A 14,296-nucleotide genomic window follows, 5' to 3' on the forward strand; every position below is an offset into this window, starting at 1 on the left:
AATCCGTACAATAATCACACTCTGTGCAACATGTACATCTGCACTCTATGACTCTATTGACATTTTACTGTACACCCTGTACATTTGCACTCCTGGACACTACTCACACTTAACTTAAATACAATACTTGCACAGGTTTATGTTAAGTATTGTCGTATCTGCTACCTTATATCTACAGTTGTTTACTTTCACATTTTGTATAGCTTTTGCATTTATATATTCATGTATATATTCTTCATTCAGCATTTTTTATTGTTAATTTTACTTTTTATTTTTATATCTTATAAGGTATAGTTAATAGTTCAGATTTAAGTTAGAATCTTTTATAGTCTTATCCATCCATCCATCCATCCATTCATCCATCCATCCATCTATCTGTCTAGATATATAGATAAATAGCCTTATAGATAGGAGCTTATACATGTCTGGTAGCTGGAGACTGGAGTGTAATGGTGGCTGCAGCCAGTAGATGGTGGTGCTGTTTCTCATGTTTGTTAAATTCAGTAGAGATCAGAACCGCTCTCAGGGTTCTCTCCAGTCTCCAGAGCACATTCCTGAGCTGATTGGAGAACCACAGAACTCCAGAACCACTGAGGCTGTGCTGAACTGGGCCTGTAAATCCGGTTCTGTTAATAAAGGCTGTAGAACAGAGAGAAGTAGATGGTTCTCCAGAGCTATTCTCTGTTCTGCATTGTTCTGTTATGAGACACAAAATAGACTATGTGTGTGGTTCTGGACCTGAGTGGATCAGCGGTCTGTTGAACTCAGTACATTAATGCTGCCGTGTTTAGAGTACAGTAAATTGGCAGATCCATAACAGTGGGTCACGTGACCGCGCTCGGATGTTGCTTGGCAGGGAGGGCCTCGCTATTGGCTGTTTTAATCTGCGCCAATGGAAATTTTCCCTGGGCGGATTTTTGAACCCTCCTAGAAAAGGAGCAGCAGCAGCAACACACTGAAGCTTCAGAGAATGGTTCACTTATTAACTCACTATTCACTATTCACTGTTTACTGTATAGCATTTGCATTATGCAAACAACAAACAGTCTCTGGTTGTTTGATAGTGAACTACAGCTTTGGAAGGTTTATGTTTGAGTAAAATGAACCTTGTTGTTTTATTCTATAAACTAGAGACATTTCTCCCAAATTCCAAATTAAAATATTGTCATTTAGAGCATTTATTTGCAGAAAATAAGAAATGTCTGAAATGACAAAAAACAATCACAATCTTGGCATGTTCTCTGTTCTCCTCCACCAGTCTTACAAACTGCTTTTGTTGGATAACTTTATGCCTTTACTCCTGGTGCAAAAATTCAAGCAGCTTGGTTTGATGGCTTGTGATCATCCATTTGTGTAATTATGTCAATAAACATGAGGATATAAATGTTTTTGACTACAATACAATATCAAAACATCTCATAAAAAAAGATTTCTTAAAATGAAAAGCCAATCACTGTAATTACATATACAGATTTGCTATATACATATTGCAATTTAATGCATTATTTAACAGCGGTGCCAATATGACATGTTATAGCACGAACCTCGAGTGTATTATTGCTTAAGTAGAACATATATAATCACATCTTAAGCAAATTTAATTAAATAATAAAACAAAATAAAGACCACACTAGGCTAATATAAAAATAATGTATTTTAAGATGAGATGTTTTGAGATCTATATCAAAAACAAAAGTATTATTTTATAGAAATTGTTTGATAAAATTACACAAAACAAGTAAAATATGCAGAATTAGTGTTATATACTCTTTTATGTATAGCTCTGTTGCTGCAGAATGGTGCAGAAACAGTGCAGCTTCTTTTCATTAATATGAATGAGAACAATACACACACACACACACACACACACACACTCTTTCTCTCTCTGCTCTCCAGAGACGGTTCATCAGATCACTGTCTGATGGGGCGGTATCAGCCGGGTGTGTGTGAGGCGAGTGTGAGAACACACTCTGTGTGTGTGGACAGTCGTTCTGAGTCGTTTTTCTGAGATGGACAGAGCTTGTTCAGAAATGCTGGACACAAGTACTAATGTTCCGCAGTAAAAGAAGCACAGTGCAGTTATTCTCCTGCTCTTATTTAGCTGTTATTTAGTAGCTGGTCACGAGTCACGGGTGTGTAATTGAGTAATCAGTGATATGGGGGTTTAATAAAGGTTTAATAGGGGCTTCAGTCATTATAGCCTGTCTGTACTAAAACCAGCGACCTGCACTATATTCACTACAACTATGGATTTTGCACCTTAAGCCCTATCCGGACAGGTTCCTCTGTGAATTTGTTCCCATCCAGAACAATCATGTACGTGTTTTTTTCAGATGTCCTCTGAGAAAAGTACAGGCTGAATTATCTACTATTTTTCTCTGAACTCCGTGCTCCTCCAGTAATTTTAGTCTCATCCGGACGCACATCTCTGAGTTTCTTCTTCTCACGTTTAATAAAATAACTATTTGTCCACTGCCGCGCACCGTAAATACACTTTGGGCGCATGTTACCGTTTCCACGGAGATCCACGTAAACACAACAGCGAGTGGAAATGGAGGAGCTACTGAACACGATGTCATGTGACTGAGAAAGATAAAAAATGTATAGAATGTATAGTATACTATTCACAGTAACTGGAAGAAAAAGAGAATTTCACTCAAACATGGGAATTACCAACACATAAACAAAAGATGGGCGTGTTATTTACACAAAATTTTCTTTGTGTTGTGTTCGTAACACTGTGATGTGTCCGTAACACTCCCATCTTTTTGTGTTGTGTTTGTAACACTCTGGTCTTTTTGTCTTCAGTTCATAACACTTCAATCTTTTTGTGTTGTGTTTGTAACACTCTGATCTTTTTGTCTTAAGTTTGTAACATTTAGATTTTTTTGTCTTGAGTTTGTAACACTTCGATCTTTTTGTCTTGAGTTCATAACACTGCAATCGTTTTATGATGTTAGCTATGCTGTAAAAAGCTGGAAATAATACTAAAATGTTCTTTTTGAATGCTGGTTTAGCATAGCCAACTACTTCACGATCAGTGTCCATCAGACTGCACTCACTCTGAATACGATATGACCAGAAACCATCTGATAAGGGACAACTAGAAACAGTGATGCTAACAGTAGGCTTGGCGAAATAAGGTATATAGATATATACTGTAGATATATAGTGCAGAAAATACACTGATATTTCTAAACGCTGAACACAGATGACACAGCATCTCACTTTTACCCAGTAAACCTGTCTGACTACACACACACACACACACACTCTATATGTGGGGGGAAGTGTGTTATCTGTGTTTGTGTGTTCAGCCTCGTAAAATCAATGGCTGTGCAGCGGGGGTGTGACGGCTCATTGATCTGATTGATTCATCACTACAGCGCAGCATATGGACACATAAACATTAGCGGGTTAGTGGATCGGAACCTGCAGCAGCTTTCGCAGATCCGCAGAACAAACAGACGATACGGGTTTTGAACAGGTCAGAACGGGCCTTGACCCAGCTACTGTGCGCTGGTGAGGTGTTATGGTGGTCTGGAGTCACTAAGAATAAAAATAGGGCTGTTTAAACCGTAAGTCACATCCCAGATATCTGTGATGGCTGCTGTGCAGTTGCTAGGTGGTTGCTATGCAGTTACAAGAGGTTGCTTTTGTATTTGATGCGGTTGCTTGGCAGCTGATATGCGTTTGCATGTGATTTCTGAAGTGTGGTTAATCAGTTGCTATGGTATTCATAGTGGTTGCTATGCAGTTGGAATTGTATCCCTGGTGTTAAATATGAAGTTATTAGGTGGTTGCAAAGTAGTTGCTGTTGTATTACAGGTGATTGCTAGGCTGTTGCTAAGTGGTTGCTATGCTATAGTTGCAATGTTGCTATGTAGGTTCTATGATATCCCTGTTGGTTGCTATGAAGACGTGAGAAGAGACAGTAGAGGTAGAGATAGGGATGTAGTAAACTGACTATTTGATTAATTATAAGTATATATTTGAGTATATGCACATATTTTATATATGTAAAAATTTGTGTCTTTATTTTAATTAGGCATTTTTTTATTTGTTTTTATTGTTGTAATGTTTGGCAATATTGCCATAAGTCATTACAGCTCCTTTAAATCTTAAATCGTTAGGAGAGAGAGTGGTCAAGAAAAAAAAATTAGTAAGAAAAGAGTGGTTGAGAGATGGAATGATATAGTAAGGAGAAAGAGTAGTTGAGAGAGGTAGAGTTAATTTGGGGAGAGAGAAGGCGTGTCGAAGAGAATAAGAGAGTTAAGTAGAGAGAGAGAGGGAGAGTTAATGAGGAGAGAGAGAAAGAGAGAGAAATAAAAAGAAAGAGAGCGGTATAGAGAGAGGTAGAGGAAGTGGGGAGAGATAGAGAGAGAGAGAGAGAGAGAGAGAGAGAGAGAGAGAGAGGAAAAGAGAGAAAGAGGGTGGTAGAGAGAGGTAGAGAGGAAAGTGAGAGAGAGAAAGAGACAGATGTGGAAAAGAATGAGAGAGAGAGAGAGCAAGAGAGAGCAGTAGACAGAGAGAGAGAGGTAGAGACAGATGTGGACAAGAACGAGAGAGAGAAAGAGAGAGAGAGAGGTATAGGTAGTGAGGAGAAAGAGAGAGAGAGAGCGGTGGATAGAGAAAGAGAGAGAGGTAGAGACAGATGTGGACGAGAATGAAAGAGAGGGAGAGAGGGAGAGAGGTAGAGGTAGTGAGGAGAAAGAAAGAGAGAGAGAGAGAGAGAGAGAGAGAGAGAGAGAGAGAGATAGGGAGAGATCAGTAGAGAAAAAGAGAAAGAGAGAGAGGTAGAGACAGATGTGGACGAGAATGAAAGATAGGGAGAGAGGGAGAGAGGTAGAGGTAGTGAGGAGAAAGAAAGAGAGAGAGAGAGAGCGGTGGTTAAAGAAAAAGAGAGAGAGAGAGAGAGAGAGAGAGAGAGAGGTAGAGTAAATGTAGTGTGGTGATTATTACTCTGGGCAGGCTCCAGGCTCTCCCGCTGAGCTCTGCTGGGGTTCTGGTTCTGGGTATTAGCGCTGAGCTTCAGCAGAGCTCACTCTGTGTTTTTACTGCAGCTCCTCTCAGACTAGAACCATAACAACCACCAGAACCTCGTTCCACAGTTCTGTACATTAGTGTGTTTAGGAGTAAATGTGTTACCTGTGTTCTCCAGCAGCTTTAGAACAACAGCTGTGTAAAATTAAGCTTCTAATTGCCTTTTGCAGAGTTATAGCCTCAATGCTAACAGACACTGCAACTTAGAGTTGTGATGCTAACAGACATTAAAAATGGTCTCTGCAGATGGTCAAGGTAAAGTTGTGATTCTAACAAACACAGCAATCAGGTTCTGCAAGTTTGGAGTCAGTTAGCCATGATGCTAACAGCCTGCCTTGTCAGAGCAGTTTAGCCACAATGCCATCTTTCAGCCTCGACAAGGTTAAAGCCATGATGCTAACAGACACCAGCAGTGTTGCTCTGTAAGATTAAATCATTTTAGCCATGATGCTAACAGCCTGCATCAGCAGGGTTTGGGCGGTTTATCCACAGTGCTAACAGTCAACCTCATCAGGGTTAAAATTGCAATGTTTACAGACACAGTAGCCAGGTTTGGCAAAGGTTATAGTAGGTTAGCTGCAATGCTAACAGCTGATCTCAGTAGGGTTGGGGCGGTTTACCCACAGCACAGTGCTAAGAATGCTATTTTAAAATTGCATATCATTAAAATGGCAGAGGGATACATGTAGCAGTGTGTTATGTGGCACAAAGTAGTCCCTAAGAAAAAATGTATTAGATGTAATAGATGTAAAAGACTTGTGTAAGTTCACTAGTGGGTTTCGTCCCACTAAAAAAAATATCGACAATATTTGTGTTCTACTGTAGCCATGGCAACGCCTGGACCCATTTATCAGACTGGAAACATGAACTGAGCCCTAAAGGCTTCAGATAGTGAGACTGCGAGACATCGTGGGTCATAACCTCATCTGAAGGAGCCTCAGATGAGTAAGGATTATACTCTCAGTGGGGGGTGGTTTATGTGGTGTTTATATAACATGGCTGCAGATTTCAGACAGACGAAGAGTTCAGGACCTCTCTGGTACCAGCAGCTGGATCAGTACCGCTGTGAGTGAACAGTAAACAGAACAACTGCAGACGTAAAACAGAGCATATTTAATGGCTTTATGTAAATACCTATTAATAATGGGTTTAAAAAAAAAAGCCAATGTATAGGTCATTTCCAGAATTCAGCTCTGGGTCAGTATAGAACAAAGCAACTCAATACGTTGGGTAACAAAGATTTTAATATTTGTTTGTTACTATTATTATCATAAATATTATGTTTGCACCTTTCAAAACAACTATAAGTACAAATATATTATTGTATTGTAAGCAACACCATAGCAACCATCTAGCAACAGCCATGGCATGCAACTACCTGGAATACCACAGCAGTGATTAGCAACAACATAGTGCATAACAAACAAGCTGGGATAACCCTGGAGCCATGTAGCAACACTATAGCAACCACCTAATATTTGTTTGTTACAGTTATTATCTTAATTATTGTGGCTTCAACTTTCAAAACTACTATAACTATAAATACAGCTATATTATTGTATACATTGATTTTTTATTGTTTTGGTTATGCACTTTAAAGCAACACCATAGCAACCATCTAGCAACAGCCATGGCAACTACGTGAAATACCATGGCAGCCACTTAGAACACCATAACAACCATTTAGCAACCACGTAGCACATAACAACCATCTGGGATACCATTGCAAACATGTAGCAACACCATAGCAACCACCTAATATTTGTTTGTAACAATTATTATCTCAATTAATATAGTTGTACCTTTCAAAACAACTATAACTATAATTACAACTATATTGTTGTATAAATTATTTTTATTATTGTTTTAGTTATGCACTGTAGAGCAACACCATAGCAACCATCTAGCAACAGCCATGACAACTATGTGGAATACCATAGCAGCCACTTAGATCACCATTGCAGCCATGTAGCAACACCATAGCAACCACCTACAGTAGCGGCCACTTAACTACAGCAATGAAACCACTATGGATACTGTGCTAATCACTCAGGAATAACCTAGCAAGGCCATAGCAACCACCTGGGATACCAAAGCAACCCATTAGGTAGCACTTTAGCTTTTTTCAACCATTATGTGTTAATATCATTAAAATCACATTTCTAGTTATTATTAATATTGGCGTTTTTCTATCTGCATGAAACCCTGACAGGTGTCTGAAGAAGATACTTTCTTTTTTATATAATTTTATTTAAGTTTATCCCATTTTCTCCCTAATTTACACAGAGAGCAAGGCCAATTGTTCTCTCTCAGGGCACCGGCAGCTGAAAGCAAGCTACATGAACGGGATTCGAACCGGTGATCTCCTGATCAAAGTGGCAGTGTTTTAGACATCTGTACAACTCAGAGCCCATAAAAATAAGTTCTATAGAAATAAAGCAATGATAGAAGATTTGATCAAGGGGGTTTACAGCACTGGGTTATTGATCACATGGTTGTGGGTTCAATACTCAGATTCACTTAGCTGCCACAGCTCCAGGGGGCGCTGTAGGCTGCATGACCAGTGCTTATGACTTTATAATGTTTAATACATTCTTTTAAGAGTAATCTGAAAGGGATTTAAATCATAAAGAAGCACTCTTTACCCAGAATTCAGATGTGTATTTGATGGTTTTCAGGGTTCTGTATACGGTATAACTACTGCTTTAATAGTAATAGAAAGAAATAATAGTATTATAGTATAATAGTAACTAGGAGTGGCATAAAGTTATCCAAAAGCAGTGTGTAAGACTGGTGCTTATGTAGACTGGTGAATACTGGTTGGTCTGAGGTCTCTGTGGGTGAACTGAAGTGTGGGACAAAAAATGCTTAGAAATATGATCCCTGTTCACGTGTGTGTGTGTGTGTGTGTGTGTGTGTGTGTGTGTGTGTGTGTGTGTGTGTGTGTGTGTGTGTGTGTGTGTTGTACATGACAGTGTTATGAGTACAGTGAAACACACACACACACACACACACACATTCTCTGAGTGCCATTCTTATCACCGTCTCTCTGAACTGCAGAATCCCTTCCATCTGCCATCAGCCTGCCAGCCGCCAAATTCCACACACACACACACACAGTCATTGGTCATACAACATTCTAGAAGAAGATAACTCATACTACTAACGAAAGAACGAGAGAGATGGAGAGAGCATTCTCTTTTCTCTTTCTTCTCCGCCCATATACAGCTCTTAAAAATAAGAGACCACTTAAAATGATGAGTATCTTTGATTTTACCAAATTAAAAACCTCTGGAATATAATCAAGAGGAAGATGGATGATCACAAGCCATCAAACCAAACTGAACTGCTTGAATTTTGCACCAGGAGTGGCTTAAAGTTATCCAAAAGCAGTGTGTAAGACTGGTGGAGGAGAACATGATGCCAAGATACATGAAAACCGTGATTAAAAACCAGGGTTATTCCACCAATAGGATAGAACATCAATGTTCATTTTACTCAAACATATACCTATAAATAGCAAAATCAGAGAAACTGATTCAATAACTGAAGTGGTCTTTTAATTTTTTCCTGATCTGTATGTGTATAGTAGTGTGTGAGGCATGTGTGTGTGAGGTGTGTGTGAGTAGTAGTATTAATGTGTGATCCTGGCTGTTCTGCATTGAGGTGTTGATGAGAGGGTGGGTACTGGGGGTGTGGAATTCCTCGAATGAGAGCATCAGTCTCAGGCTGACCAAGTCAAAGGCCTGTCCTGATTGGTTTACTCGCATGTTATCGCTTGTTTCTTTTTTTTATTAAATAAGGCACAATTTTAACATTTGTAGCACAAATGCCCTTCCCTTACATTAAAATCACACCCCAGCTATGAAGCATGGTGGTGGGAGCTTTAAGGTTTGGAGCTTTTGGTTTGCTGCATCAGATGTGATACTGGACACATTTGGTGGGATCTGTATACCAAGACCAGAAAGCTGAGGCTGCAGTGAACCCAGGCTTACCAGGACTGACAGCTGAAGACGGCTGGAGAACCACCACCTTGTCTGATGGGTCTGGATCTGCTGACCTGATGATTTTGTTAAGAGCAGCTCTGATGGGGTAGAGAAGTGCTGCGGTAAGTCAGTTATGTAACGTAAAGCATTAACGAGTGTGTGTGAGTGTGTGTTGTGTGTAGAGTGCAGAAGGGAAGAGAGAGAAAGGAGGAAATGGACGAGAGACACATATAAAAAGGGAGACTGATAATGCTTGAGATTGTCGAGAGACATTTTCACAAATCCTGCTTATGGGGAGGATGATGGGAAATTAAATTCCATTAAGTAAATCAAATATATGATTCATTGATTCACTGCCAGTGAGCTTACCTGTTTAATTATGCAGATCATTATGTAAAAAAGTGGTTGGATTCCCTTTAATATGTTACTAATACAGTATATTGTGTAATGTCATGATTTTATGAGGTTAAATGCTGAAAATGCATCAAACGAAGGCCATCAGAACCATAGTACCCCCATTGGTCATACAACATTCTAGAATAAGGTAACTCATACCATTAACAAAGTGAGAAAGAGAAAGAGACAGAGAGGGTGAAAGAGTGAGAGAGATGGAAAGAGCATTCTCTTTTACTCTCTTTCCTCTCTGCCCATATACAGCTCTGTAAAAAAAATAATATGTTTGATTTTACCAAATTGAAAACATCTGGAATATAAAGGGTATAAAGAATATAAAGAGGAAGATAGATGATCACAAGCCACCAAACCTTGCTGAACTGCTTGAATCTTTGCACCAGGAGAAAACTAGCATAAACTTATCCAAAAGCAGTGTGTAAGACTGGTGGAGGAGAACATGATACCAAGATGCATAAAAAACCTGTGATTAAAAACCAGGGTTATTCCACCAAATACTGATTTCTGAACTCTTAAAACGTTATGAATATGAACTTGTTTTTTTTTTTTTTTTTTGCATTATTTGATGTCTGAAAGCTCATTATCATTAGGTGTCTGGTCTAATTCTCAATTAATCAAACTTTGTTTTCACTTGGTAATACATTGTGTTTGACCCTCATTTACGATGCCGGGAAGCATTTACAGTTTAAAAGGGATTGAAAATATTTAATAAGAAATTTGAAATAATAAGGAACAAAATAATAATAAAAAATAAATAAAGGAAATATACATTTTAAACCGACATTTAAAGTGGCAGTCCATATTATTTAGTTTCTAAACTGAAAGCAGAAGCATTCCCAATTCTTGTTAGGTACATTATCTTGCCGTGTTTTAGCTGGAGATGCAGAATGATTCAGTCTAGAACACACACACACACACACACACAGTAACAGGGGTCAGTGTGGTCAGTCTGATGTTTACAGCTGGAGGCGGGATAAAGTAAAGCCTGCTGTTATTAATGCCTGTCTAACTCCCAGACTCAGGTTCTGTCCCAAACTCACAATCCACTCCTTCACTTTGTGCTCCAGCTACTGAACAGTGAAAGAACTAGCGTCTTGCACGGTTAGCGGCTAATGCTAATGCTTCTCCGGTGCTAGTCAGGGTTAGCAGCAGGCTACAGGTCAATAATACTCACCTCTAAATGGCAAAAAAGCCAGCTCTGAGATTAGTGGCTAATGCTAATACTGCTCCAGCCTCAGTGCTGGAAAACTAAACTGAAACTCCTGTAAAAAGTTTGATGCTTTCTAGAACTTATTTAAACTCCCAAATACACCAATATACTCTGAATGTCCATTACTATTCCATTTCACCTTAAAAAAAAAGTCACTTTTAAATGCTAAATTGAATTCTGCAAAGTTTAAGTTTCACCTTAAATGGCTTATTTTGTGGCTAAAGTGCTGCTTGTTCTGCTGTTTGTATTCTGTTCATCTAGGTTTATTAACTTAAAGTTAATTCTATATCTGGATTGTTAGTCCACATGAATTGTCCATATTCATGTGGATTTGTATCAAAAAATAAAACTCTGGCACTTTAAAGCCATAATCTGTGAGGAGAAGTCTAGTGACAGTATATGGAAATATATATCCTCCAATATCTTTTACAATAACAAGAAAATGGTTATCCAGTATCTCAAGCTTTAGCTGTAACCTGCTGTAGTTACATCTGGACTTAAGATGGAAAGTTAAAGATTAAATTGAATAGAACTGAATGTTCATTAGCTCAGTGCAGACAGAGTAATATAGACACACTGCACATTTCTTAGTAAAATTATTTCCATGAAGTATTCAAATAACAGTATGAATATTCAACTAGGTTTGAAAAAGTAAATAAGAGTTGAGGTTGGAGGTCCCCTTATCAGAATGTTGCTCTAGCATGGATTAACACAGGACTCCATTAGGAACCTTTACAACACCATAGGAAAATGTTTGCTGTTGTGTTACACATGTATTATACACTATTATACACTATATATTAATATAAATATAGCAGACAGGAAGAAAAAATATTATATATATATATATATATATATATATATATATATATATATATATATATATATATATATATATATATATATAATATTTTTTCTTCCTGTCTGCTATATTTATATATATAAATACATAATATATAAATACATAAACAATAGTTACATATAATAATCATAAATATAATAATATAATATAATAAATATACAAGCATCTAATATGCATACATTAACATCTAGGAAGAAAACATATATATATATATATATATATATATTTATGATTATTATATGTAACTATTGTTTATGTATTTAGATATTTTTTGATAAAAAAACAAGAAGAGACTGGTCTTGATGGTCAGGAGAAACTGTCCAGGAGTTTAGGGATTACACACACACTTACACACACACACACCCACACACACTCTGGGGTCATGCAGAGATCGGGAGACAGTTACGCAAGTGTTTGGGTTTGTGTCGTCTTTTGGCTGTGAGAGTGTGTGTGTGTGTGTGTGTGTGTGTGTGTGTGTGTGTGTGTGTGTGTGTGTGTGTGTGTGTGTGTGTGTGTGTGTGTGTGCATGTGTGGATTTGGGGTGTTTCTGTGGATGTAGATGGATTTGGGGTGTGTGTGTATGTGTGTGTATGTGTAAGCCCCAAGCTTTCCCTCTCAGCACGTCCATCCATATTAGTGTGTGTGTGTGTGTCTAGACAAAACACTCCACACACACACGTCTGTCTGCATCAGTGTGTCTGAATCTGAGTGGAACACTGAGGACACTCAGAACCCAAAAGCATCGCCTGAGTTCCTTTTTTCGACCGAACCCTTTTTAACTACTGCTGTACACTGAAATCATTTTCACTACCCCTGTATAGTGAACCCTTTTTCACTACTGCTGTACACTGAAATCATTTTCACTACCCCTGTATAGTGAACCCCTTTTCACTACTGCTGTATACTGAAATCTTTTTCACTACCCCTGTATAGTGAACCCTTTTTCACTACTGCTGTATACTGAAATCTTTTTCACTACCCCTGTATAGTAAACTCTCCTTTACTACTGTTGTATACTGAAATCTTTTTCACTACCCATGTATAGTGAACCCTTTTTCACTACTGCTGTATACTGAAATCTTTTTCACTACCCCTGTATAGTGAACCCTTTTTCACTACTGCTGTATACTGAAATCTTTTTCACTATCCCTGTATAGTAAACATTTTTTCACTACTGCTGTATACTGAAATCTTTTTCACTACCCCTGTATAGTGAACCCTTTTTCACTACTGCTGTATACTGAAATCTTTTTCACTACCCCTGTATAGTGAACCCTTTTTTACTACTGCTGTATACTGAAATCTTTTTCACTACCCATGTATAGTGAACCCTTTTTCACTACTGCTGTATACTGAAATCTTTTTCACTACCCATGTATAGTGAACCCTTTTTCACTACTGCTGTATACTGAAATCTTTTTCACTACCCCTGTATAGTGAACCCTTTTTTACTACTGCTGTATACTGAAATCGTTTTCACCACTCCTGTATAGTGAACCCTTTTTCACTACTGCTGTATACTGAAATCTTTTTCACTACCCCTGTATAGTGAACCCTTTTTCACTACTGCTGTATACTGAAATCTTTTTCACTATCCCTGTATAGTAAACATTTTTTCACTACTGCTGTATACTGAAATCTTTTTCGCTACCCCTGTATAGTGAATCATTTTTCACTACTGCTGTATACTGAAATCTTTTTCACTACCCCGTATAGTGAACCCTTTTTCACTACTGCTGTATACTGAAATCTTTTTCGCTACCCCTGTATAGTGAATCATTTTTCACTACTGCTGTATACTGAAATCTTTTTCACTACCCCTGTATAGTGAACCCTTTTTCACTACTGCTGTATACTGAAATCTTTTTCACTACCCCTGTATAGTAAACATTTTTTCACTACTGCTGTATACTGAAATCTTTTTCGCTACCCCTGTATAGTGAATCATTTTTCACTACTGCTGTATACTGAAATCTTTTTCACTACCCCTGTATAGTGAACCCTTTTTCACTACTGCTGTATACTGAAATCTTTTTCGCTACCCCTGTATAGTGAACCCTTTTTCAGTTTTACTGTACAGCAAATGTTTTTTTTCAGTAGTACTGTATAGTAAACGCTTTTCAGAACTGCTGTATAGTGAATTCTTTTTCAGAACAACTGAATTAGTGAATTCTTGTGTACCTGTGTTGTAATGCTCTGGCGGGTTCCTGAGCTGGTATTTAAATTCAGTAGTTCAAGATGAAAGCAGTGAAATCACTAATAATCATCAGCCTTAAGCATTCCATTTTAACCACACACACTGCATTCCTCCGGCTGATGCCCCGTCACGCAGCATCATTATCAGTGATATCTGTACGTGAGCATCTGTGCTATGAAAAGGACTGATTTTTTACTGTATAGTGAACCTTTTTTCAGTACTATTATTAAATCTTTTTTCAGTACCACTGTATAGTGAATCTTTTTTTCAGTACTACTGTATAGTGAACTTTTTTTCAGTACCACTGTTAAGTGAATTTTTTTTCTGAACTACAGTATAGTAAACCCTTTTTCAGTACTACTGCCCAGTCAGCCCATTTTCAGTACTACTGTATAGTCAACACTTTTTCACTATTACTGTATACTGAACCATTTTTCACTACTACTGTGTAGTGACACTCTTTTCAGTATTACTGTAGATCAAACCTTTTTCAGTTCTAGTGGATAGTGAATGCTTTTGCAGAACAACTGAAATAGGGCCCTCAGTTTTAAGGACTATTTTATAGTGAACAATTTTTTAAATATTAT

The sequence above is a fragment of the Astyanax mexicanus genome, chromosome 23, assembly GCF_023375975.1.
Source record: "Astyanax mexicanus isolate ESR-SI-001 chromosome 23, AstMex3_surface, whole genome shotgun sequence".
Classification (NCBI taxonomy): Eukaryota; Metazoa; Chordata; class Actinopteri; order Characiformes; family Acestrorhamphidae; genus Astyanax; species Astyanax mexicanus.